Raw genomic sequence first — 24,557 nt, forward strand, 5'->3', positions numbered from 1 at the left:
CTTTTGATGAATACTCATCTCCCAAATTTAGAATTCCCCAGGTCTCAGTTTAGAACTGTTTTTTAAATTAAAAAAAAATTGAAATGGGGCCTTGCTATGTTGCTCAGGCTGGAGTGCAGTGGTACAATCATAGCTCACTACATCCTCAAACTCCTGGACTCAAGAAATCTCCTCATCTTGGCCTTCCAAAGTGCTGGGATTACGGGTGTGAGCCACTGGCTTGACCATTATCACAATCTTTTTCTTGATAATCACATTCAGTTCCATGGCTTTATTTATTTATTTATTTATTTTAGTAGAGATGAGGTCTTGCTATGTTGCCAAGGCTGGTCTCGAACTCCTGGCCTCAAGTGATCCTCCCAGCTCAGCCTCCCAAAGTGCTGGGATTACAGGGGTGAACCACCATGCCTGGCCTCAGTTCCATGCTTTCAAATGCCAGCTATACACTAACTCTCAAAGTTGTATCGTTAGCCAATACCTCTATTCTGAATTCCAGACTCATTAAATAAATTGCCTATGTGACATCTCCACTTGGGTATCTAATAGTATTTCAAACTATACAGTCTGTAATCCCAGCGCTTTGGGAAGCTGAGGGAGGAGGATTGCTTGAGTCCAGAAGTTTAAGACTGCAGTGAGCTATGATCATGCCACTGCACTCCAGTCTTGCTGAAAGAGTGAGACCCTGTCTTTAAAAATAAAATTAAAAAATTAAAAAATTTTAAATTAATACTGGTATGTCTAAAACCAAGCTTTTGATCTGGTTCACCAAACATGCTCTTTTCCCATGCTTTACCATCTCAGAAAATGGCAACTCCATCTTTCCAATTGCATAGGTCCAAACAATGGAGTGACCTTGACTTCTCAGTTTCTCTTCCATCCCATATCTTAACAGCAAATCAAGTAAATTCTATCTTCAGAAGATTTGCTGTTAAGATATGGGATGGAGGAGAAATCTGATTGCTTCTCTCCACTCCTTTTGCCCTCAGTCTGCTCCAAGCTACAATCATCTTTCACCTGGATTACTGTGATTACCTTTTAACTGGTCTCCCTGCTTCTGCCTTTGATCTCTATGATAGTCCAGGTCCTCCGAGAAGCAGATGCCAAGACAGGATTAAATGTACAAGAAATTTATTGTGGGAAACCCCTGTGAGAGAAAATGGGGAGGGAGCAGGAGAAGCTGGGAGAGCTGTCAGACTGTGATGCAAGTCAAATGAAGGAGAGAAGGAACATTGGGTGGAACATTCTTAGACTTGTGCAGTTATGAAAAGTTCAGCAAAGCTGTTAGGGAGTCCTGAGCTAAAATGTTGCCTGTCGAGGAGTTCTGCAATTCCTGGAAATGGGTCTGCCTTAGTATCCCTGCTGAGAGCAGCCAGTGGAAAGCACGGGCTCAAAACCCCGCATCTGGGATCCCAGTCAATTATGCTTCCTGCAGTGAGCCATCAAGAGTGCTTTCCAATGATTGTCATGTGTATCGCTTCAGTCAATTCTCCCTAGAGTAGTCAGAGCGATCCAGCTAAAATGCTGGATCACGTCATTCCTGTTGCTTAAAACTCTTCAATCACTTCCCATTTGATTCAGAATTAAACCAAATTCCCTACATGGGCTGCCCCACTACTTGAAAGAGGTGAGATCAATAGGTCCTCAAACCCTAAGTGGAATTATTTGTGGCAGATACAGGGTAGTCTGACCAGGTAGTCTGCTCTGACTTAATTTAGTAACAATTGGAAATTTAGAAGACGGTGATTCTTAGAAAAAATACAATTTGACTTCTTTGGATCTGGCCCAAAATGTCCTTATAGTGTTGGGTCACTTTCTCAGAATGTGAGCTGATAGGATACTGATATGGTTTGGCTGTGTCCCAAATCTCATCTTGAATTGTAGTTTCCATAATCCCCACGCGTGGTGGGAGGGATCTGATGGGAGGTAATTGAATCATGGGGGCGGTTACCTCCATGCTATTCTCATGGTAGTGAGGGAGTTCTCACGAGATCTAATGAGTTTATAATGGGCTTTTCCCCTTTTGCTCAGCACTTCTCCTTTCTGCTGCCATGTGAAAAAGCATGTGTTTGCTTCCCCTTCCACCATGATTGTAAGTTTCCCGAGGCCTTCCCAGCCCTGCAGAATTGTGAGTCAATTAAACCTCTTTCCTTTATAAACTACCCAGTCTCGGGCAGTTATTTATAACAGCGTGAGAAAGAACTAATAGAGATAAAAAAGAGATTGTATCAACATACACATTTACTTTTCCAGTGAAAGAATGAAGAAAACATGCATGTTTGAGGTTTTCTTGAGGGAAGTATCTAATGATTCACATACAACAAGGGACTCTTCAGGCTGAAGATAGCTTGTAATTTTTCTTCTAGTCCCCTAGTAGACTAATTTAAACCTGTTTTCTATTCATCACTCCTAGAGGTGATGACTGTTTCTGGAATTAAGGTTCAAAGGAGGTAAAAGAAGGAAGAGCTGTTTGGAGAAATTGTTACTGGTGGAAGGTGTCCAGGTTCTTGGTGCTTTAAACAAAGAATTGGACAAATCACACAAAGAATGAAATAACACAAGGAGAGATTTATTGAAAATGAATTCACACTCCACAGGGTGGGAGCAGCCCAAGCAAGCGGCTGAAGGGCTTGGTTACAAAATTTTCTGTGGTTTAAATACCCTCTAGAGGTTTCCCATTGGTTACTTGGTATACACCCTATGTAAATGAAGTAGTGGCCTGTGATCAGTCTGATTGATTGCAGAAAGTGACCAAAAAGAGGCTGAAGTGAAATTACAAAGTTACACCCTAAGCAGACTTCCGATTGGTTGTGGAAAGTGACCAATCAGAGGCTAAAGTGAAGTTATAAAGTTATACTCCTATGCAAATGAAGACTTGGCCCATGACTAGCCTGATTGGTTGTGGGAGGGGACCAATCACAGGTACTTTCAATTTTTCATCTGCCATGCAGAAAAGGGGTGGGTTGCAAAGGGAGTAGCCTCTAGTCCTTTTGTTACCTGAGCATAGGAAGTTGGGGTTTTCCTTTGGTTTAGTTCTAGGAAATCAGCATGAATCAGCCTTAGATTCCCTGCCTCCAGACCCTATTCTGCCTCAAAATCGTTGATTCTGAGGCTATGGCAAGGAAAGTCAAGGTACATTTGAACATCTTACTGTATCAGAAAGTAAAAAAGTGCTGAAAAATTGGTGGGGACACAGAAGCCAGCTCGAAGGGGACTCCCACTGGTTAAACTTAGCATCAAAATAAATAACAGGAATGGATTATAACTCATTGATTAACCAAAAATGAACCAATGATTCCCTATTGTTACAAAAAAAGAAAATCACCTTAAAAAAAACTTCAGCTGGGCGCAGTGGCTCACGCCTGTAATCCCAGCACTTTGGGAGGCCGAGGTGGGTGGATCACCTAAGGTTGGGAGTTCGAGACCAGCCTGACCAACATGGAGAAACCCCGTCTCTACTAAAAATACAAAATTAGCTGGGCGTGGTGGCGCGCACCTATAGTCCCAGCTACTTTGGAGCTTGAGGCAGGAGAATTGCTTGAACCTGGGAGGTGGAGGTTGCGGTGAGCTGAGATTGCACCATTGCACTCCAGCCTGGGCAACAAGAGCAAAACTCCATCTCAACCCCCCCCCCCCAAAAAAAAACCTTCATGTTAAAAAGTATTAGTGGTGTTAATGTGGCTTTTGAAATTTGAAAATCCAGTTTTGCTGTTTTTTAATGTTCATGTGAAAGAATAAACGTTCTTATAAAATGTCCCTACAAATATTGCAAAATTAGCTTTTCATTAGTAAAAGCAAAATTCATGTATCTTCTAAAGAGTACATATTTTACAAGCCTCATTAGACACTCTTGACACAAAACATTCAGAAATAGAAAACAAGCATTGATTAAAAGCTCTGTATTTTTCTTTTTCTTTCTTTCTTTTTTTTTTTTTTTTTTTTGAGATGGAGTCTGTCTGTCACCCACGCTGGAGTGCAGTGGCACAATCGTTGTTCACTGCAACCTCCACCTCCTGGGTTCAAGCGATCCTCCTGCCTCAGCCTCCCGAGTAGCTGGGACTACAAGCACATGCCACCATGCCTGGCTAATTTTTGTATTTTTAGTAGAGACAGGGTTTCACCATGTTGGCCAGGCTGCTCTCTAACTCTTGACCTCATGATCTGCCTGCCTCGGCCACCCAAAATACTGGGATTACAGGCGTGAACCACCATGCCCAGCCAAGTCCCTGGAATTGAGCCCTGGGCTGTGTCTCTGCCTTCTGGGTAAATGAGGAACAGAAATGAAAATTATATTCTGTGGGAGTCAGTGTGAAATTGCATCTTCTGCACAGGCAGAGTTTGAAATGTACATCCTAGTCTCCATCACCAGCACAGACATCTCCAGTTCATGCTTAGGTAAATAACCTGTTCTAGTTGTAGGAGTCCCAGACATTCCAGCTCCCACCACACCCATGTGGACTCACATGGAGGTCTCTGCCCAACACTGAGTTGCAACTGCCACATTCAGGACACATGTCTCCAACACTTACATAAAGGACTTTTAGGCCAGGTGCAGTGGCTCACACCTGTAATTAGCCGGGTGTGGTGGTGGGCGCCTGTAGTCCCAGCTACTCGGGAGGCTGAGGCAGGAGAATGGCGTGAACCTGGGAGGCGGAGCTTGCAGTGAGCTGAGATCACGCCACTGCACTCCAGCCTGGGGGACAGAGCGAGACTCCGTCTCAAAACAACAACAACGACAACAAAAAAAAACTACAGAAATTAGCTGGGCGTGGTGGCACACTCCTGTAGTCTCAGCTATTCAGGAGGCTGAGGGAGGAGAATGGCGTGAACCCGAGAGGCGGAGCTTGCAGTGAGCTGAGATCGTGCCACTGCACTCCAGCCTGGGGGACAGAGCAAGACTCCGTCTCAAAAAAAAAAAAAAAAAAAAAAAAACCGGCTTTCAACTGAAATCATAGAAGACCACCTTTTTATAGCCTCCAAAGTAATCAATGATCCATACAATAATCATCAATAAATACTAAAACTATTATGTGAAATACTGTTGGGGAACAGGATACTCATAGTTTCCAAGTATCACTCCACAGAATATTTCTTAATTACAAAGGAAAAACATCTTTATGTCAGAGAAATCCAGGAGGACCTTAGCTAAATGTACAAAGTTTGTTTTTTGGCTTTTGTTGTTGTAGTTTTTAAGACAGAGTCTCGCTCTGTTGCTCAGGCTGGAGTGCAGTGGCATGATCTCCGCTCACTGCAACCTCCGCCTCCTCGATTCAAGCCATTCTCCTGCCTCAGTCGCCCAAGTAGCTGGGATCACAGGCGTGCACCACCAGGCCTGGCTAATCTTTGTATTTTTGGTAGAGACAGGGTTTTGCCATGTTGGCCAGGCTGGTCTAGAACTCCTGGCCTCAAGTGATCCGCCCACCTCAGCCTCCCAAAGTGCTGGGATTACTGGAATGAGCCACTGCACCGGCCTGAACAAAGTTAATGAAGCAAACCGACATGCTGTGCCCCTTGTGTTGGGGATCCCTAAGATCAACCTCAGGTTTGATGATTCACTAGAAGTACTCAGAAAACTCAAAAAAACCTGTTCTGCTCACAGCTACAGTATCTTACAAAGAAAGGGCACAGATTTAAATCAGCAAAGTGAAAAGGTGCATGAGGTTAAGTATAGGAGAAATCAGGGGCAAGCTTCCAGTTGTCCTCTCCCAGTGGGGCCACACAGACTGTACTTAATTCTCTCAGCAACTATGTGTGACAACAGGTGTGAAGACTGCTGTCCAAAGAAGCAGACCCAAGCCCCTTGGTCCTCAGGATTTTCATGGTGGTCAATCACATAAGCATGTGTTGTCCATGTGGCTGACTTTAGCTGTCCAGTCTCCAGACCTCGAGAGGTCAAACTGATACAGCATGGGCTAGGACCCCAGGCATAGAAAAACAGGTGTTCACCGTAAGTCAGATCGTTAGTGCAAACTAACTGATCAAACAAATAATTTGGCCCAGGGCCTAAGGCATATAGAAACACTCTTATCAGGCAGGATAATTGCTCAGAGGTTACCTTCCAGCAGCAGGTCAAGGTCCAGTCCTTTCTTGGGGATGTTTGAACAGTCCAAGCCTCCTGAGTTAACCCCTTACAGAACACTCCCTGATATGAAAAGGGCACAAATCAACAATGTAGTATACTGCAAAAATATCTTATCTAGATATAACAATGAGGAAACCATTAGAGATCCCAGGATTGATCAGCTTGGCAAAACAATTGTCCTGACTCTTTAAAAAAATATCAGTTATGGAAAACAAAAACAAACAAAAAAAAGGGGGCAACTTTTCTAGATTAAAGGGCAACTTTTCTAGATTAAAGGAGACTTCTACTTTTCTATTTCTATGGTTTTGACTACTTGAGATACTTCATGTGAGTGGAATCATAAAGGGAGTGTCTTAAGTAACATGACCATGGGAGATGGGACAAAACAAGAGGCACTTGGATTAATTTAATAAGTGTCCTGTTGAATTTAAGAATATAATGTTTGACACATGCACAAGCAGATCAGTAGCAGACTTAGGGAATTACTATTAGGCATATTTCACTTAGCATTATATCCTTGAGGTTCATCCATGTTGCAGCACGTGACAGGATTTCTAGTTGATCCTAGAACTGGTTCCTCATCTTTTTTTTTTTTACATAGCACAATGTGTGATCCTTCACAGATATTCCATTCTATGTGTGTATCACATTTTCTTTTTCCGTTCATCTGTCAATGGACACTCGTGTTACTTCTACCTCTCGGCTACTGTGAACAATACCAGGATGAATATGGGTGTGCAAATATCTCTTCAAGACTGCTTTCAGAGACGAGGCACAGTGGCTCACTCCTGTAATCCCAGCACTTTAGGAGGCTGAGACACGTGGATAACTTGAGCCCAGGAGTTTGAGACCAACCTGGGCAACATGGCAAAACCAGTCACTACAAACTCAGGAGCTGATCCTGGGGAGGTCAAGGCTGTAGTGAGCCGTGATTGCACCACTGCACTCCAGCCTGGGCAATGGAGTGAGAGCTTGTCTCTAAAATAAATACATAAATAAATAAAAGACTCTGCTTTCAGTTATTTTGGATGTATATTCAGAAGTGAGACCGCTGGATCATATGACGTCTATTTTTAATTTTGTGAGGAATCTTAATACTATTTCTCATAATGGCTGCACAATTTTACATTCCCACCAACAGTACAAAGAATCCCAATTCTTTCAAATCCTTGCCAACACTTGTTATTTTCTGTTCTTTAGATAGCAGTCATTCTAATCTGTATAGGGTGATACCTCAATGTAGTTTTGATTTGCATTTCCCAATGATTAGCAATGTTGAGCATCTTTTCATATGCTTCTTGGGCATTTGTGTGTGTGTGTGTGTGTATGTGTGTGTGTGTGTATACTTTTTTATATATGTATACTTTTTTTATATATATATACTTTTTTTTTTTTTGAGACGGAGTCTTGCTGTCTCACCCAGGCTGGACTGCAGTGGCATGATCTCAGCTCACTGCAACCTCTGCTTCCCGAGTTCAAGCGATTCTCCTGCCTCAGCCTTCCCAGTAGCTAGGATTACAGGCACCCTCCACCACCCTCAGCTAATTTTCGTATTTTTAGTAGAGACAAGTTTTCATCATGTTGGCCAGGATGGTCTCGATCTCCTGACCTCAGGGGATCTGCCCACCTTGGCCTCCCAAGGTGCTGGGATTACAGGCATAACCAACCATACCCGGCCTATTTGTATATATTTCTTTTTTGAGAAATGTCTATTCAAGTTTTTTGTCCATTTTTAAATTGTGTTTTGTTGTTGAGTGGTAGGAGTTTTTTTCTTAAATATATTCTGTATATTAACTTCTTTGATATATGATTTGTTAACATTTTCTCCCTTTTTGTAGGCTTTTAAAAATTCTGTTAATTGTATCCTTTGATGCATAGGAGTTTTTAAGTTTGATATAATACCATTTGTCTATTTGTGCTTTTTTTTTCTTGGTAGAGATGTGGTCTCACTATGTTGCCCGGGCTGGTCTCAAGGTCCCAACCTCAAGCGATCCTACCACCTCAGCCTGCCAAAGTGTTGGGATTGCACATGTGAGCCACTGTTCAAGTTATATTCTTCCTTCTGATGCTTGTGCTTTTGGTGTCATATCTAAGAAATCATTGCCAAATCCAGTGTCCTGAAGATCTTCCCCTGTTTTCTTCTAGGAGTTTTATACTTTTAGAACTTATGTTAGGTCTTTAATCCATTTTTAAGCTATTTTTTGTATATGATATAAGGTAAGGGGCCAGCTTGAATGTGGACTTCCAGGCAGCTATTGCTTTTTTTTTTTTTTTTTTTTTTGAGATGGAGTCTCACTCTGTCGCCCAGACTGGAGTGCAGTGGCATGATCTGGGCTCACTGTAGCCTCCACCTCCTAGGTTCAAGAGATTCTCCTGCCTCAGCTCCCCAAGTGGCTGGGATTACTGGTGCGTACCACCATGCCCAGGTAATTTTTGTATGTTTAGTAGAGATGGGGTTTCGCTATGTTGCCCATGCTGGTCTCAAACTCCTGGCCTCAAGTGATCTGCCCACCTCAACCTCCCAAAGTGCTGAGATTACAGGCATGACCCACCGTACCCGGCCAGCTGTTGGCTTTTAAACTTCTTTTGACTGCTTGTCTACCAAAGGCCTTATTATAATATCATCATGTATTTACTCCTAAGGGCATGAGAGTGGTCTTTTCTTGTTTGGTTTTCCAATTTAATTTAATAAGAAAACTTATCTCAGTTTAATTATGTAAATGTTAAATATGTGTGATTTTCTCTTTAAATATATTTGAATACATCAGTGACAAGTACATTTTTATGTATCTTACAAATGAGTAAAAGGAAAAAGAAAATCTTCCAAGCAACTCCAATAGTTCTCTATAAGTGCTAATATGTGAATGTTAGTTGATAGAAAAAGCAGTATTAACAGGAAGAAAGTAATTTATTAGTTAATTTGCTTTCCAAAACTAAAACTGTAATAAGAGGGCTCTTGCTTAGAAAAGGAATGTTGAAAACAACCTCATATGCTACACATTGCACTAAGTATTCCTCCAGAGAAAAATAGAAGAATGCCTTAAATAATATGATAGTGGAAGATGAGACAAAACAAAAAGCACTTGAATTAATTTGATTAGTGCTCTGTTGAAGTTAAGAATATAGGGTCCTACACATGTACAAACATAGAACAGTAGCAGATTTAGGGAATCACTATTAGACTGCACCTGTTGGAGTCCTCGGTGAATCCAGTCCTTGTTTAAGGCTTCCAGTTGGAGCTGGCAGTTGTTGTAGGGATTAAATTATTTAAAGCCTTCAGCTGGCTAGTGTAGGCAAGCAGTAGCTTAGAAAACACTTAATCTATTTTTTAAAATCTGTTCCTAAGTTTGCTTTGCTTAGGCTGTAAGACTACATGTAACACCCACCTGCCACATTCTGCAATCTTTTAAATTTATCCAAGAAAAAAAAGTTTTTTGAGGAATATTTATATTTTAATACAATATGCTTATTTTGAACATAATCTATTTGTAATAAACAAATCATTTGCTAAGTATCTAAAAACATATTGTTTAAATTAATTTCAAAAGGAAATTACCAAATTACCTATTTTCACAGCCATCTTTTAAATTTTATTTTTAATCATAGTTAGAGGGGCTTTTGATAACCAACATTATGTGAACCCTTTCAATAGAAACATTATTTTATTTTATATATTTTTTTAGATGAGGTCTCGCTCTGTTGCCCAGTCTGGAGTGCAGTAGCACAATCTCGGCTCACTCCAACCTTCACTTCCCCAATTCAAGTGATTCTCCTGCCTCAGCCTCCCCTGTAGCTGGGATTACAGGCATGTGCCATCACGTCCAGCTAATTTTTGTATTTTTAGTAGAGATGGGGTTTCACCATGTTGGCCAGGGTGGTCTTGAACTCCTGAACTTAAGTGATCCACTGGTCTCAGCCCCCTAAAGTGTTGGGATTATAGGCGTGAGCTACTGCACCTGGCCAGAAACATTTTTTTAAGCCAGCTCCATATATATTACATAATTTGGTAACACATTACAATGTATTTAACTTCTGTTTAGAAAATTAGAATTACTTAATAAATCTTACTGTGCTTTGGAGTGACCTAAGGAATTTTTTTTTTTTTTTTTTTTTTTTTTTGAGATGAAGTCTCGCTCTGTCACCCAGGCTGGAGTGCAGTGGCTCAATCTCGACTCACTGCAACCTCCACCTCCTGGGTTCAAGCAATTCTCCTGCCTCAGCCTCCTGAGTAGCTGGGATTACAGGCGCCTGCCACCATGCCCAGCTAATTTTTGTATTTTTCGTAGATACGGGATTTCACCATATTGGCCAGGCTGGTCACGATTTCCTGACCTCCAGTGATCCTCCGGCCTCGGGCTCCCAAGACCTAAGGAATTTGTATAAAACCTTCCAGATAACTCAGAAACTGAGGACTTATTAGGCAAATCTACTTATATGTAATTAACTATTAGAGGTCCTCTGTATTTTTTTTGCTGATGAAAAATACAAAGATTTTCTTTCCTACTAGAAATTTTTACCTGATATTATGTCACTATCATTTCTTTGAATTTGTTAGATATATGATAGATTAAATCAATATGTTTCCAAAATAAAAGAACTGATTCTGATATCATTCATTATCTAAAGTTCTTTCTTGGCTGCCTTTAAAAATAACAAAACTTTTGTTTCCAAATGGTGAGATACGAAGTAAAATAACTTTGGTGGGCATATATTCTTATTTTCCTAGAGTTTATAGTAGAATTCATGAAGCAAATAAAACCCTGTAAAATAGGTTTAAAGTATTGAAATGTAAAATTCTAAACTTTTTCTGTTACTAGTCTCGTTTGTTTATTTATAAAGCTAACAATTTTTATAACCTTCTGTCTTTTCCTCCCTAAGACTTTTTATTGCTTTATTTTTAGAAGCTTATTGTGGGCATGATTAAGATGAAAGCAAAAATTTTAGATATGTAGCAGAGGAAGAAAATACATTTAGGACAAACTGCCTCTTAAGTAGAGAAAATAATAGTTGAGCTATTCTAGTTGAAATTTCTTACTTGGTTGCAAATGTACCCTCAAAAGTGGAAGATGATTTTATGCAAAATGTGGCTGTCTGTGGAGAGTCAATTTGGGCAAATTAAACTAAATGACCTAAACATTTATACCAGCTACAATATTGTGACTTTTATATAACTACTTTTATTCAATCAGGTACAATTTCATCATTTCTCCAATTTAATTGCTTTAAAATGTTATCATTGGGTGCCATCCCAGAACCCCATGGGGAAGGCTGTTAAGAAGTCCCAGCTCTATTCCTCTATTCTAACCTCCCTCAGCGTCTCTTTCTTGCTTTCAGCCAGCTCCCAAAGGATTCAGCACTCATTCTTCCACTCCTCGCAGCTGTCACCACCAGCTCTGTTTCCTGGGGTTCCTCCCCCACCTCATCCCACCCAAGACTGGTTATGATCTGACCTAGTTTCCTTAGCATCCCCCTTCCTTTCTATCTCTGAAAATAAGTATGAACACTGTTTACACACTGAGGGTACAGAGCATTAAGACGAACCTGTAATCCAGCTGTCTCTGCCATTATCATGCACATATCCTTTGTGGGAGACTCATCCACCGTCACGTGCCTGACTTCCCCTTAGAATCTGCAAAGAATAAAATCGCTATGTTTAGTTGTCTTTTTTTTTCAAGAATGTGTCTTTTTAGCTAGTACCCCTTTCCCTAGAGTGGCTGCTTACTGCATACACAATGATTGTGGCATGAAATAATTAAATGATAAAATCCCAGGCTGCTGTTGAATAGTGTCAGAAGGAGGTTGGTACTCTGCACTTAGCTACCCAGACCTGCCACACACATTTACAGCCACCATCTGGCCTCTGTAAGCATCAGAGTTTCCCGTTTCTGACCCCTCTCATTGAAAGTTTATCAAGGTCAGCCAATCCTGTGTATACATTTCTAGTGTGTGCTACTAAAAGAGTACTACCTGGATTCAGAAGTAGTATGTTCAAGCCTTGGATTTCCCCAGTATTAGGTGGGCAAGCATGGCACTCTCTCCACAGGGTTCTTTTAACTTTTCTCTCCACACCCGCACCGGAGACCACTGGTAACAATCTGTGGCCATCACCTAAACTCTCACCCAGGTAAGAATTCAACATCCCTTTCCTTTAACCTGTTTCTAACCATCTCACTTATTAGCACTCCTTCAGTTCCAAGCTGGTTGAATTTACATCTTGGCTTTCTCTTAGTTTTCCCCTGGATTTAATTATTTAGGCCTCTTTTTTTTTTTTTTTTGGAACTGACCTGGTAACACCATAGAATGCTGCCTCTGGCAATTTCCTTTGACCCGGTAGGAAAATTAGGAGCAGGGCTTCTTTTATTTCTCTTATCGACAATGCCAGAATGGTGTCCACTGTATATTGTGTGCACACATCATCACATTTTTTTGTGTGACTGTTTGTTTGTTGTTGTTGTTGAGACGGAGTCTCCCTCTGTCGCCCAGGCTGGAGTGCAGTAGCGCAATCCTGGCTCACCGTAAGCTCCACCTCCCAGGTTCATGCCATTCTCCTGCCTCAGCCTCCCAAGTAGCTGGAACTACAGGCGCCCGCCACCATGCCCGGCTAATTTCGTTTTGTATTTTGAGTAGAGATGGGGTTTCACCACGTTAGCCAGGATGGTCTCGATCTCCTGACCTCGTGATCTGCCCGCCTCAGCCTCCCAAGTGCTGGGATTACAGGCGTGAGCCACAATGCCCGGCCCACGTTTTGCTGTTAATAATGATGGTGCTGAAGACTATGGCTTTGATGACTAGTTCTGCTTTAAGAAAACATTCCATAAGTCTTCATCATTGCAGTGATATATATTTCCTTGCAGTGATATATATGTATATATTTATATATATACAGCCTACAAGGGGACAATATGGCACAGTGAGTATGATCATGAAATTTGAAGCCGGACTTTTTGTGTTCAAACCCTTGCTCTGTCACTTTCTAGCTAGCTGAACTTGGCCAAGTTGCTTAACTCTCTAGGCCTCAATTTCTTCACCTGCTGCTTCATAAGTTGGGGATAATGACAGTACTCAACTTCCTTGGGTTGTTATGAGGATTAAATGAGTTAACATTAGTAATGCTCTTGGAACAGTGTCTGACACATCATAAGCACAAAAGTGTTTGTTAGATAAAAAGTGATTTTTTTTCCTGCCTTAGGTTGATTTGTACAAATAGCACAAGAGGACACCAACCCCATGCAGATGGCAGCCCAGCAGGTCACACCAGTCCTTCTGTCCTCACACTGGCAGACAGAGGCCTCCTCTCTGGAGTCTTCACAGGGGCCTGAGCTAGAGCTGGAAATGCAGCTGGAGCTGCAGCCAAAGCTGGGGCTGCAGGGCCTTGATTTGAGACTTGGCCTTGGTCTTGGGTGGGCAGAGGTAAGACCCTTGGCAATGCAGGCAGGAGCACGCTTCCCGAGCTTGGGGTAGGCAATGTAGGCAAGTCAATTGAGCTTCTGGATGATGTGCTTTGGGATTTGGGACTTAACCTCCTTGGCCTTTTTGAGGACTTTGATAGACTTGGCATACAGACACATGGCATTGGTACTGTTGGCCCGCTTCTTATTCACGCCCTTCTTGTTGTGCTTCTTGGCAAAGCACATGTTCCTCAGGAACTTGGGGTCTACCCCATTAAGAGGTTTGTATCTTTGTTATCACAGTTTCTTGATGTCATTTCTGTACCATTTTTGGGACTGGTTGTGTGTGGTGTGGCTCTTGGACTTGGCCATGTCTACATCATAACCTGTGGCTCCAGAAGCTCCTGGGACCAGAAGAGAAAGAACCAAAAAGTGAATTTTATTTTAAAAAAATGTTTTGAGACAGGGTCTCATTCTGATGCCCAGGTTGGGGTGCAGTGGCACAATCATGGCTCACTGCAGCCTCAACCTAGCCATCCTCCTGCCTCAGCCTCCTGAGTAGCTGGGACTACAGAAGTGCGCTACCATGCCCAGCTAATTTTTGAAATTTTCTGTAGAGACAAGGTCTCACTATGTTGCCCAGGCTGGTCTCAAACTCTTGAGCTTAAGTGATCCTCCTACCTTGGCCTCCCAAAGTACTGGGATTATAGGTGTGAACCACCATACCCAGGCTCAAAAAGTGAATTTAAAAATAAGTAACTGCTAGATAGTATTAAAATATTAATCATTTGGGACAAGTGAAAAATATTTTCACATAGCCAGGCTGAGTTCCAGAATGAATTTAGTTTAATTGCTTTGCTTAATTTTTTTTGAGACAGAGTCTCACTCTGTTGCCCAGGCTGGAGTGCAGCGGCGCGATCTCGGCTCACTGCAACCTCTGCCTCCTGAGCTCCAGCGATTCTCTTACCTCAGCCTCCTGAGTATCTAGGATCACAGACGCCTGCCACTATGTCTGGCTAATTTTTGTATGTTTTTCAGAGACAAGGTTTCGCCACGTTGCCTAGGCTGGTCTCTAACCCCTGAGCTCCGGTGATTCACCCGCCTCAGCTTCCCAAAGTGCTGGGATTACAGACATGAGCCACTGTGCCGCCCTGTTTTGCTTAATATTGATTTCTTTTAGTTTCAGCTTTCAATCACAAATGACAATCACGCAGTAGATAATTAAGTGTGATATGGATTACTTTGAAACTTAGCAATGAGAGTCTTTTTTTTTCTTTTTATACAAAATTCCTCTAAAATGGGAATATTTTTCACATAAAATAAAGGGAAACTTAGAAAATGTGTCTAAGTATAATGGAAGCATTCAAATGTTTGTTTTAAGCTTTCTAATACATTTATTTGTACAGATCAAGACTTACCAATATGCTAAAAAGGAACAGTTAAAATAAACTATTGTACATTCTTAAAATGGTCTACAGTGCAGCTGTTTACAAGAATGCAGTAAATTTATATATACTCATGTGGGACAGCCATCCAGCTATCTCATGATTAAAAAAGGAATGTGTAAAACACTATGTATGGCATGCACATATTCCAGAACAGTGTTCTTAAGTGGATATGTTAGTCTGTTTTCTGTTGCTTTTAACAGAGTACCTGAGACTGGGTATTTTATAAAGAAACAAAATGTATTTCTTACAGTTTGGAGGCTGAGAAGGCCAAGGTTGAAGGGCTGAATCTGGTGAGGGTCTTCTTGCTGGGGGGGACTCCGCAGAGGCTGGAGGTGGCACAGAGCATCAGGTGGTGAGGAGGCTGAGAGTGCTAGCTCAGGTCGCTCTTCCTTTTCTTATAAAGCTACTCCTATAACTCATTAATCCATTAACCCATGAATCTATTAATCCATGAATGGATTAATCCGTTCATGAAGGCAGAGAACTCATGAGTCAATCACCTCTTAAAGGTCCACCTCTCAGCAGGGCGTGGTTGCTTCTGCCTGTAATCCCAGCACTTTGGGAGGCCGAGGGTGGATCATGAGGTCAGGAGTTCAAGACCAGCCTGGCCAATATGGTGAAACCCCATCTTTACTAAAAATACAAAAATTAGCCGAGTGTGGTGGCACGTGCCTGTAGTCCCAGCTATTTGGGAGGCTGAGGCAGGAGAATTGCTTGAACCCGGGAGGTGGAGGTTGCAGTGAGCTGGGATCATGCCACTGCACTCGAGCCTGGGCGACAGAGCGAGACTCCATTTCAAAAAAAAAAAGGTCCACCTCTCAATACTGCCACATAGGGATTAAATGGATTAAATTTCTACATGAGTTTTGGAGGGCACAAATATTCAGACCATAGCAATGGGTCACACTCAAAATTAGGGATATGAATAAAGCAACATTATTCTTTACTTTTACTGCCTCTTTAAACCTTGAAGGAAATTTTGTGTGGATGCCTCACAACTTTTTTGATCACTCAGATAATATGAAGTCCCCTAGCACTTTTATTTCCAATAATAGTTTCAGTACTGTAATTAAACTGGCCAGTCCAGTGAAATAATGGAAACACCAAGCCCCTGTATGAATGAGAGCTCATTGCTTCCTCCAGCTCAGCTTTGCTTTAAGCACGAGGCAGAGGGGCAGCCTGGGAGGCTTTTTACAGCTCAGTTTCTTGGCTTTGGGCTTCTATTGCTCCTCTCCCCTAAGCAACTCGGATGCCCCAGGGTTGAAAAGAAAAGGAAGAAATAACGGACGGGAAAGGCTTTACTCAACTGGTGACCAGGTAATTCTTGTTGGGGCCTTCTAGGAGTAGCAGATTCTGGTTCTTATTCTTTCTCTCTTCTACAGTTTTCTCAAAGACCCCTCCCACTGGAAACTTCCAGTTGCAATTCCTGTGATGTGGTTGATGCTTTTCTCTGGCAGTCTACTTACACCTCCATCCCTCAGCACTTGGATGTCTGATGGTTCAACTCAAACACACATTCTTTTGGAATCCCATGTCCTTCTAGGCAGCCCAATTGGGCAAGGTCCTTTTAAAGTCAATTTCAGGTTGGTTTTTGCCCATGAGTTCACTTGGCCCTCATGTTAATGCAGACCACTCCCAGAGAAGCCTCGCTTCTCTCCATTCCCTGCCTCTTCATGCTGCGAACGATATATCACCTTAGATTTTCCGGATGTGCCTCAAACTCTGGGGGATGCCATCCCAGCCCTGGAAGTGGTGGTTTGGGTTTGGGCTTGGGTTTTTTGTTTGTTTGTTTGTTTTTTGAGATAGGTTCGGTTTTGCTCTGTCACCCAAGCTGGAGCAATACTTCCACTTCAGCCTTCCGAGTAGCTGGGTCTGCAGGCATCGGCCACCATGCCCAGCTATTTTTTTTTTTTTTTTTTCCAGAGACAGAGTTTTCCCATCTTGTCCAGGCTGGTCTCAAACTCCTGGGCTTGAGCAGTCCACCCACTTCAGTCTCCAGAGTGGTGGGATTACAGGTCTGAACCACTTTACCCAGTCAGAAGTGGTGTTTTTGAAGACTTGTTTTGTTTTGTTTTGTTTTTGAGATAGAGTCATGCTCTATTGCCCAGGCTGGAGTACAGTGGTAGAGTCTCAGCTTACTGCAAACTCCACCTCCCGGGTTCAAGTGATTCTCCTGCCTCAGCCTTCCAAGCAGCTGGGATTACAGGCGTCTGCCACCACATCCAGCTAATTTTTGTATTTTTAGTAGAGACAGGGTTTTATCATGTTGCCCAGGCTAGTCTTGATCTCCTGACCTCAGATGATCCACCTGCCTCGGCCTCCCAAAGTGCTGGGACTACAGGCATAAGCCACTGTGCCCGGCCTCTTTTTGGTTTAAGATAAGGGAAAACACCAAAAAAAAAAAAAAAAGATAAGGGAAAACACCATCCTCTTGGCCCTCATGAACATGAGGAAAACACACAGAGATAACACACTCCAAAGAAAATTCCCTTCTTATGGCCACTTCAGTGCGAAGCCTTTTATACCCTCAAGATTGGTCTAAGGTTCATAAGGCCAGTTTTTTACTCTTGTATTTGTAAATCCTGTTTGGGAGGTAGCCATTCTCTTTGGAATATGAGTGTTTATGATATCTACTATTTTTCTCCTAACTTTTGAGGGTATAACTGAAACTAAGACAGAAAGGATCTCATTATAACATTCTTTTTAACTTATATATCCAGAGAATACTTCTTCAAAAAATATTTTAAAAAATGAAAATTTCAACAAATCTAAAGATCTAATTAGCTTTTAGTAGTGATTCATGAATTGGGCATCATTCTGTCCAAAACAGAGGGAGCTCTGTTGGCCATGCAGAAGAGTTAGTTTTTGTAAGGTAGCCTGAGCAGAAACGAGGAAACAGAAAAATTTTAAAAAGTAGATGGGTTAAGATAAGTTTACATCAAGGTACTTTCACTGTAAGGATTAAATCATGTCCTTATCACGTCAACCTGTTTTTAGGAAAAACTGGCCTGTTTGGGAATTTCCTTGCTTCCTTAAAGTTTTAGCTTGATTATGTAGCACTTAGCATGAATGACTCCATTTTGGTTTGGTCTGTTGGGGCCTGGTGCAAGAGCTCAGTCTAAAACAATGGCCTCCTATAAATTTTATTTAATAAAGGATAACTGAGAAATGGATGCCTACCTCCAGGGTTTGGGGAAAGGGTTGTGGAGGGAGACATTTCACTGTATAGCCTTTAACGCCTTTTAAATTTTATACCATGTTCATTTGTCACCTATTCCACATATCTAATCATGTCCTAAAATGCTTCCTGTTGCAATAGCAGAAAAAAAAACACACAAAAAAATGAGGTTTGGGCCGGGCACGGTGGCTCACACCTGTAATCCCAGCACTTTGGGAGGCTGAGGCAGGTGGATCACCTGAGGTTAGGGGTTCAAGACCAGCCTGATCAACATGGTGAAACCCCATGGCTACTAAAAATACAAAATGAGCCATGCATGGTGGTGTGCACCTTAATCTCAGCTACTTGAGAGGCTGAGGCAGGAAAATCACTTGAACCCGCGAGGCAGAGGTTGCAGTGAGCCAAGATCACGCCATTGCACTCCAGCCTGGGCAAAAAGAGAAACTCCATCTAAAAAACAGAAAAAAAAAAAAACCAAACAAAAACAAATGAGGTTTGTTTTAAAAGCAAAATTATAACTCAAGGCACAAAGTGAAGAATTGATGTATATATACATTTACATAGCAAGAAAGGCACTTTGTCTTTAATTCTCCATATATCTTAGTTCTTTTTTTTTTTTTTTTTGGCTAACTTACATTGTCACAATTCCTCACTGCTTATTTACACCTTTCTGGTACCATCAAACTGATAAATTATGGTTGATTTCATTGTGCTTCAATTTTGTTTACATCTGATTTTGAGTCATAGAACTTCAAAATTTGAAGGAAGCTTAAATATTATTGTGTAAGTGTTCCTTGGGTCATGGCTGACAAAGCTGAGGCCCTCATACAGTCATCACAGCAGAGACACACTCCAGGAAGCCTTTTGCAGAACAGTGAACCGGCCTGGCTTTTGTTGTGTGTGTTTGTTTCCTTTTTTTTTTACGTTTAATGCAAGTGTTGAAGATAAATGAATGTACCCACTCTATTATATAACACAGTGACAGCCTTTGTTCCTCCCTGGTGCTATCCTTAGGGTAGGACTCAGTGCTTCTCTATTTATCAAAAGAAAGTTCATTCTATAAGGCACTAGAGGGAAGATTTTGTAGAGAAGGTGGACTGGAGAGTTACATCATATAACACACAGTAAAATTTAATGAAAGTCCCTGTTAAACAGTTTTGTTCTTCCCGTAAATTCATCTCCAGACAACAGCTGCCCCCTCTCCCTTATAACCCTTTTTTCAGGCAGGCTGTTTAGGCCTGCCTGGTTACAATCAGGTTTCCAGCCCCAGGGATCTTCTTTCCAAACTCCTAAATCACTCCTTTTTCTCCTGCAGAGTAATTTAGCTCTCTCCTGGTTTCTTCAATTTTGTATCTTCACACCTGAAATTCCGTTCATCTAATAATCTACTTCCATTAGAAGAAAGTAAGTAATCCACAAAATTTTTAAAATATTGGTTTTTAAATTTATCTATTTAGGCCGGGCATGATGGCTCCCGCCTGTAATCCCAGCACTTTAGGATGCCGAGGCAGGCGAGTCACCTGAGGTCAGGAGTTTAAGACCAGCCTGGCCAACTTGGTGAAACCTCATCTCCACTAAAAATACAAAAATTAGCTGGGCATGGTAGCAGACACCTGTAATCCCAGCTACTTGGGAGGCTGAGGCAGGAGAATCACTTGAACCCGGAAGGTGGAGGTTGCAGTGAGCCAAGATCATATCACTGCACTCCAGCCTGGGCAACAAGAGTGAGACTCCATCTCAAAAAAACAAAAGAAATGAAAAAATTTATTTATTTATTTTAAGGCTAGTCAAGTGGAAGCAGTGGAAATAGAAACAAAGAAATCTGTAACTGGTTGTGATCAATTAGTTGTAAACACCACTGCACAGCCTAAAAATATTTGTCTCAAAATGATTTTTTCTTCATGTCACATTACAAGACAGCAACAATAAGTAAGCACAGAGTCCGGGTTGATACAGTTCAGGACATTTGGTATCGCAAAACCCCAGAATATTAGAGCTATAAAGGCCCTGACTTAACAGATGAAGAAACTGAGACCTAGAATAATATCCTGTTAGTTGTCCTCCAGAATCTGTTTTCTCTTCTCCTACAGTGATAGATTTATAGCTTGGTGTGGCCATGACTAAATTCTCACCAATGGAATGGAGACACAGGTGATTTGTGCAGATTCCAAGTTGCCTGTTTAAAAGGAAATTGTTGGCTGGGCGCGATGGCTCACGCCTGCAGTCCCAACACTTTGGGAGGCCAAGGTGAGCGGATCACGAGGTCAGGAATTTGAGACCAGCCTGGCCAATGTGGTGAATCTCTACCAAATGTGGCCATCTCTACCAAAAAAAAAAATACAAAAATTAGCCGGGCATGGTGGTGCATGCCTGTAGTCCCAGGTACTTGGGAGGCTGAGGCAAAGAATCTCTTGACCTGGGAGGCAGAGGTTGCAGCGAGCTGAGATGGTACCACTGCACTCCAGCCTGGGCAACAGAGTGAGACCCTGTCTCAAGAAAAATTTTTTAAAAAAAAATTTTTTTTAAGGAAGTTTCTTGTTCTTCATCTCTTTTCCCCCATTCTCTTGAACAAGAAATCAGGCTTGATAGCAACACAACTTGGAAGATTCGGACAAAAAACGATACCCTACCATCTTGCTATTCTGTGTGCTCCACGTGTGAGTAGTATCAGCATCACCTAAGAACTTGTTAGAAAGGTGGAATCATAGGACTCACTCCAGACATACTGAATCAGAGCCTGCAGTTTAACAAGATACTCATGTGATTCATCTTCATGTTAAAGTTTGAGAAGAACTGATTTAGAAAATAGCAGAGCCATGAGATGGAATCAGGATTCCTGATTGTCACAAGCTAAACTACACTGACAACTTGGACCACTTACTCCCCCCACCCCCAATTTTCAATTTTGGTAAAATACACATAACATGAAATTTACCACCTTAACCATTTTTAAGTGTACTGTTCAGGGATATTAAGTACATTGCAACCATCACCACCATCCATTGCCTGAATTCTTTCATCTTGCAAAATGGACACTTGAAACTCTACAACTATTTTTTTGTTTTCTTTTGTTTTGTTTTGAGACGGAGTCTCACTCTGTCACCCTGGCTGGAGTGCAGTGGCGCAATCTTAGCTCACTGCAACCTCTGCCCCCCCAGGTTCTAGCGATTCTCCTGCCTCAGCCTCCTGAGTAGCTGGGATTACAGGCGCGTGCCACCACGCCCAGATAATTTTTTGTATTTTTAGTAGAGATGGGGTTTCATCATGTTGGTCAGGCTGGTCTCGAATTCCTGACCTCGTGATCCGCCTGCCTCAGCCTCACAAAGTGCTGGGTTTACAGGCGTGAGCCACCTCACCCGGCCAAAACTCTATACCTATTAAACACCTCCCCGCTCACTCCTCCCACCAGCCCCCAGTAACCACTGTTCTACTTTCTCTTGAACTCATCTATTTTTGGATTGTTGAGAAAGACTTAAGCCACGGTATTTTGGGATGTACTGCTCAGATTTCCCCTTTTTAGGACCAAACCACTCATTTTCTCAGCTACTGAGAGTATTGGCAAATGACAGACTAAGTTCAGTTCCTCTTCAGAAATTGCCCTTGGCTGAAGAGAGATACTTAACCCAAAGTCTTTCCAGAGTCAGTCAGTCCACATCCAATGGGTGCAGCAGCCAATGCAAGTATTAATACTAGTTGCCTTGCCCCAGTTTGGGATAACGCCAAGGGATCATTCCAACTACAGAGTTTCTCTTGAGTTACTGTGATTGCATCACAATTCAACTTTTTCCTCTGCCTAATTCTTCCTTTCCTCCTCCACAGGGTTGATCTGGTTAATATTCCCCAATAAACATCATTTTGTATCCTTGGCCTAGGCATAAGAGCTGTACTAGTGATGAAGGCCATGACTCTACTCCCTCTCCCTCATGAAGCCCCAGCCCCAGCCCCTGCCTGCCAAGATAATACAAAATCATATACATTTTGGGGGTAACAACAAAGATTGGTGCTATTTATATAAAGCCTAAAGGGTGCAGTGGCCATGGTACCTACAATATCTCCATTCTAAAAATCTGCCAAAACATCTTCCAAAGTAACTGTATTTTGCATTCCCAGCAGCATTTTGCATTCCCAGCAGCAATGAGTAAGAGTTTCAGCTTATCAGTTAAAAAAAAAAAATGCAGTCATTTTAATCGGTGTGTAGTTGTATCTCATCATAGTTTTAAGTTGCATTTTTTTCTTCTTTCTTTTTTTTTTTTTTTTTTTTTGAGATGGGGCCTCACTCTGTCACCCAAGCTGGAATACAGTGGTGCAATCTCGGGTCACTGAAACCTCTGTCTCCTGGGCTCACATGATCCCCCACCTCAGCCTCCCAAGTAGTTGAAACCACAGGCACTTACCACCACGCCCAGCTATTTTTTTGTATTTTTGGTACAGATGGGGTTTCACCATGTTGCCCAGGCTGGTCCTCCAACTCCTGAGCTCAAGTGATCTCTCTGCCTTGGCCTTCTGAAGTGCTGGGATTACAGGTGTGAGCCACTGAACCCAGCCTCAGTTGCATTTCTTTAATAACTAATAACATTGAGCATCTTTTCTTTTCTTTTCTTCTTTTTTTTTTGAGGCAGAGTTTCATTCTTGTCGTCCAGGCTGCAGTGCAATGGCGCCATCTCTGCTCACTGCAACCTCTGCCTCCGAGGTTCAAGCGATTCTCCTACCTCAGCCTCCCGAGTAGCTAGGATTACAGATGCCTGCCACCACGCTCAGCTAATTTTTTGTATTTTTAGTAGAGTCAGGGGTTTCACCATGTTGGCCATGGTGGTCTCTAATTCCTGACCTCAAGTGATCCACCCTCCTCAGCCTCCCAAAGTGCTAGGATTATAGGAATGAGCCACCCTGCCCGGCCTTCATGTTCTTATTCTCCATCTGTTCTATTACTTGGTAAAGTGTCTTTTCAATTCTTTTGCTTATTTAAAAAAAAATTGAATTGTTTGTTTTCTTTTTTTTTTTTGAGACAGAGTCTCACTCTGTCGCCCAGGCTGGAGTGCAGTGGCGAGATCTCGGCTCACTGCAACCTCTGCCTCCCAGGATCAAGCAATTCTCCTGTCTCAGCCTCCCAAGTAGCTTGGAGTACAGGCACACTCCAGCATGCCTGGCTAACTTTTGTCTTTTTAGTAGAGATGGGGTTTCACCATACTGGTCAAGCTGGTCTCTCGAACTCCTGACCTCAGGTGATCCACCCGCCTTGGCCTCCCAAAGTGCTGAGATTACAGGCATGAGCCACCGTGCCCGGCCTGTTTGTTTTCTTATTAAGTTTTAAGAGTTTTTCGTGCATTTTGGATACACATTCTTCATCAGATATGTGTCTTGCAAATATTTTCTCCCAGTCTGTGACTTGTCTTTTCATTTTTTACTGTTGTCTTTTGCAAAGCAGAAGTTTTTAATTTTAACGAAATTCAACTTAACAATTTTTTTATTTCGTGGACTATGCTTTTGGTGTTGTATCTAAAAGCTTATTGTCAGCCAGGTGTGGTGCTGCACACCTGTAATCCCAGCACTTTGGGAGGCCAAGACCAGTGGATCACCTGAGGTCAGGAGTTCACGACCAGCCTAACATGGTGACACCCCATTTCTACTAAATACAAAAAAATTAGCTGGGCCTGGTGGTGCATGCCTGTAATCCGAGCTACTTGGGAGGCTGAGACGGGAGAATCGCTTGCATCTGGGAGGTGGAGGTTGCAGTGAGCCAAGATTGTGCCATTACACTCCAGCCTGGGCAACAAGAGCGAAACTCCGTCTCACAAGGAAAAAAAAACAAAACAATTTATCACCAAACTCGAGGTCACCTAGAGAACACAGAAATATTTTCTTCCAGAGGTATTACAGTTTTGCATTTTACATTTAGTTCTAAGATCCACTTTGAGTTAATTTTTGTGAAAGGTATAAGGTGAGGCGTGTATCTAGATTCTTTCTTGCTTTCTTTTTCTCTTTTTATGCACACCAAATCATTCCAGCACCATCTTTTCTCTATTGAACTGCCTTTTCTTCTTTGCCAAGGATCAGTTGGCTACATTTGTGCTGGCCTATTTCTGGGCTCTGTAGACTCTTCCATGGATCAATGTGTCCTTCCTTCCTTCCTTCTTTCCTTCCTTCCTTCCTTCCTTCCTTCCTTTCTTCCTTCCCTCCCTCCCTCCTTTCTTTTCTTTTTCTTTTCTTTTCTTTCTTTTCTTGAGAGACAGGGTCTTGCTTTGTCATCCAGGCTGGAGTGTGGAATGCAGTGGTGCAATCATAGCTCACTGCAGCCTCGAACTCCTGGGCACAAGTGATCCTCCTGCCTCAGCCTCCCAAGTAGCTAGGACTACAGGAGCGTGCCACCATACCCAGATAATTTATTTAAAATTTTCTGTAGAGATGGAATCTTATTACGTTGCCCAGGCTGGTCTTGAACTTCTGGCCTCAAGTGCTCCTCTCAC

The 24,557-nt window shown here is 42.1% G+C and overlaps 1 long non-coding RNA gene across 1 annotated transcript; it reads left to right on the forward strand.

The window, feature by feature from the left end:
• The first annotated feature begins 8,024 nt into the window (after positions 1 to 8,024).
• On the forward strand, positions 8,025 to 13,317 carry LOC129525564 (uncharacterized). The gene is made up of 3 exons (XR_008669954.2): positions 8,025 to 8,110; positions 12,123 to 12,203; positions 13,269 to 13,317. It is a non-coding gene; the product is annotated as an uncharacterized lncRNA (long non-coding RNA).
• The last annotated feature ends 11,240 nt before the right edge of the window (positions 13,318 to 24,557 follow it).

The sequence above is a fragment of the Gorilla gorilla genome, chromosome 9 (assembly GCF_029281585.2).
Source record: "Gorilla gorilla gorilla isolate KB3781 chromosome 9, NHGRI_mGorGor1-v2.1_pri, whole genome shotgun sequence".
NCBI lineage: Eukaryota > Metazoa > Chordata > Mammalia > Primates > Hominidae > Gorilla > Gorilla gorilla.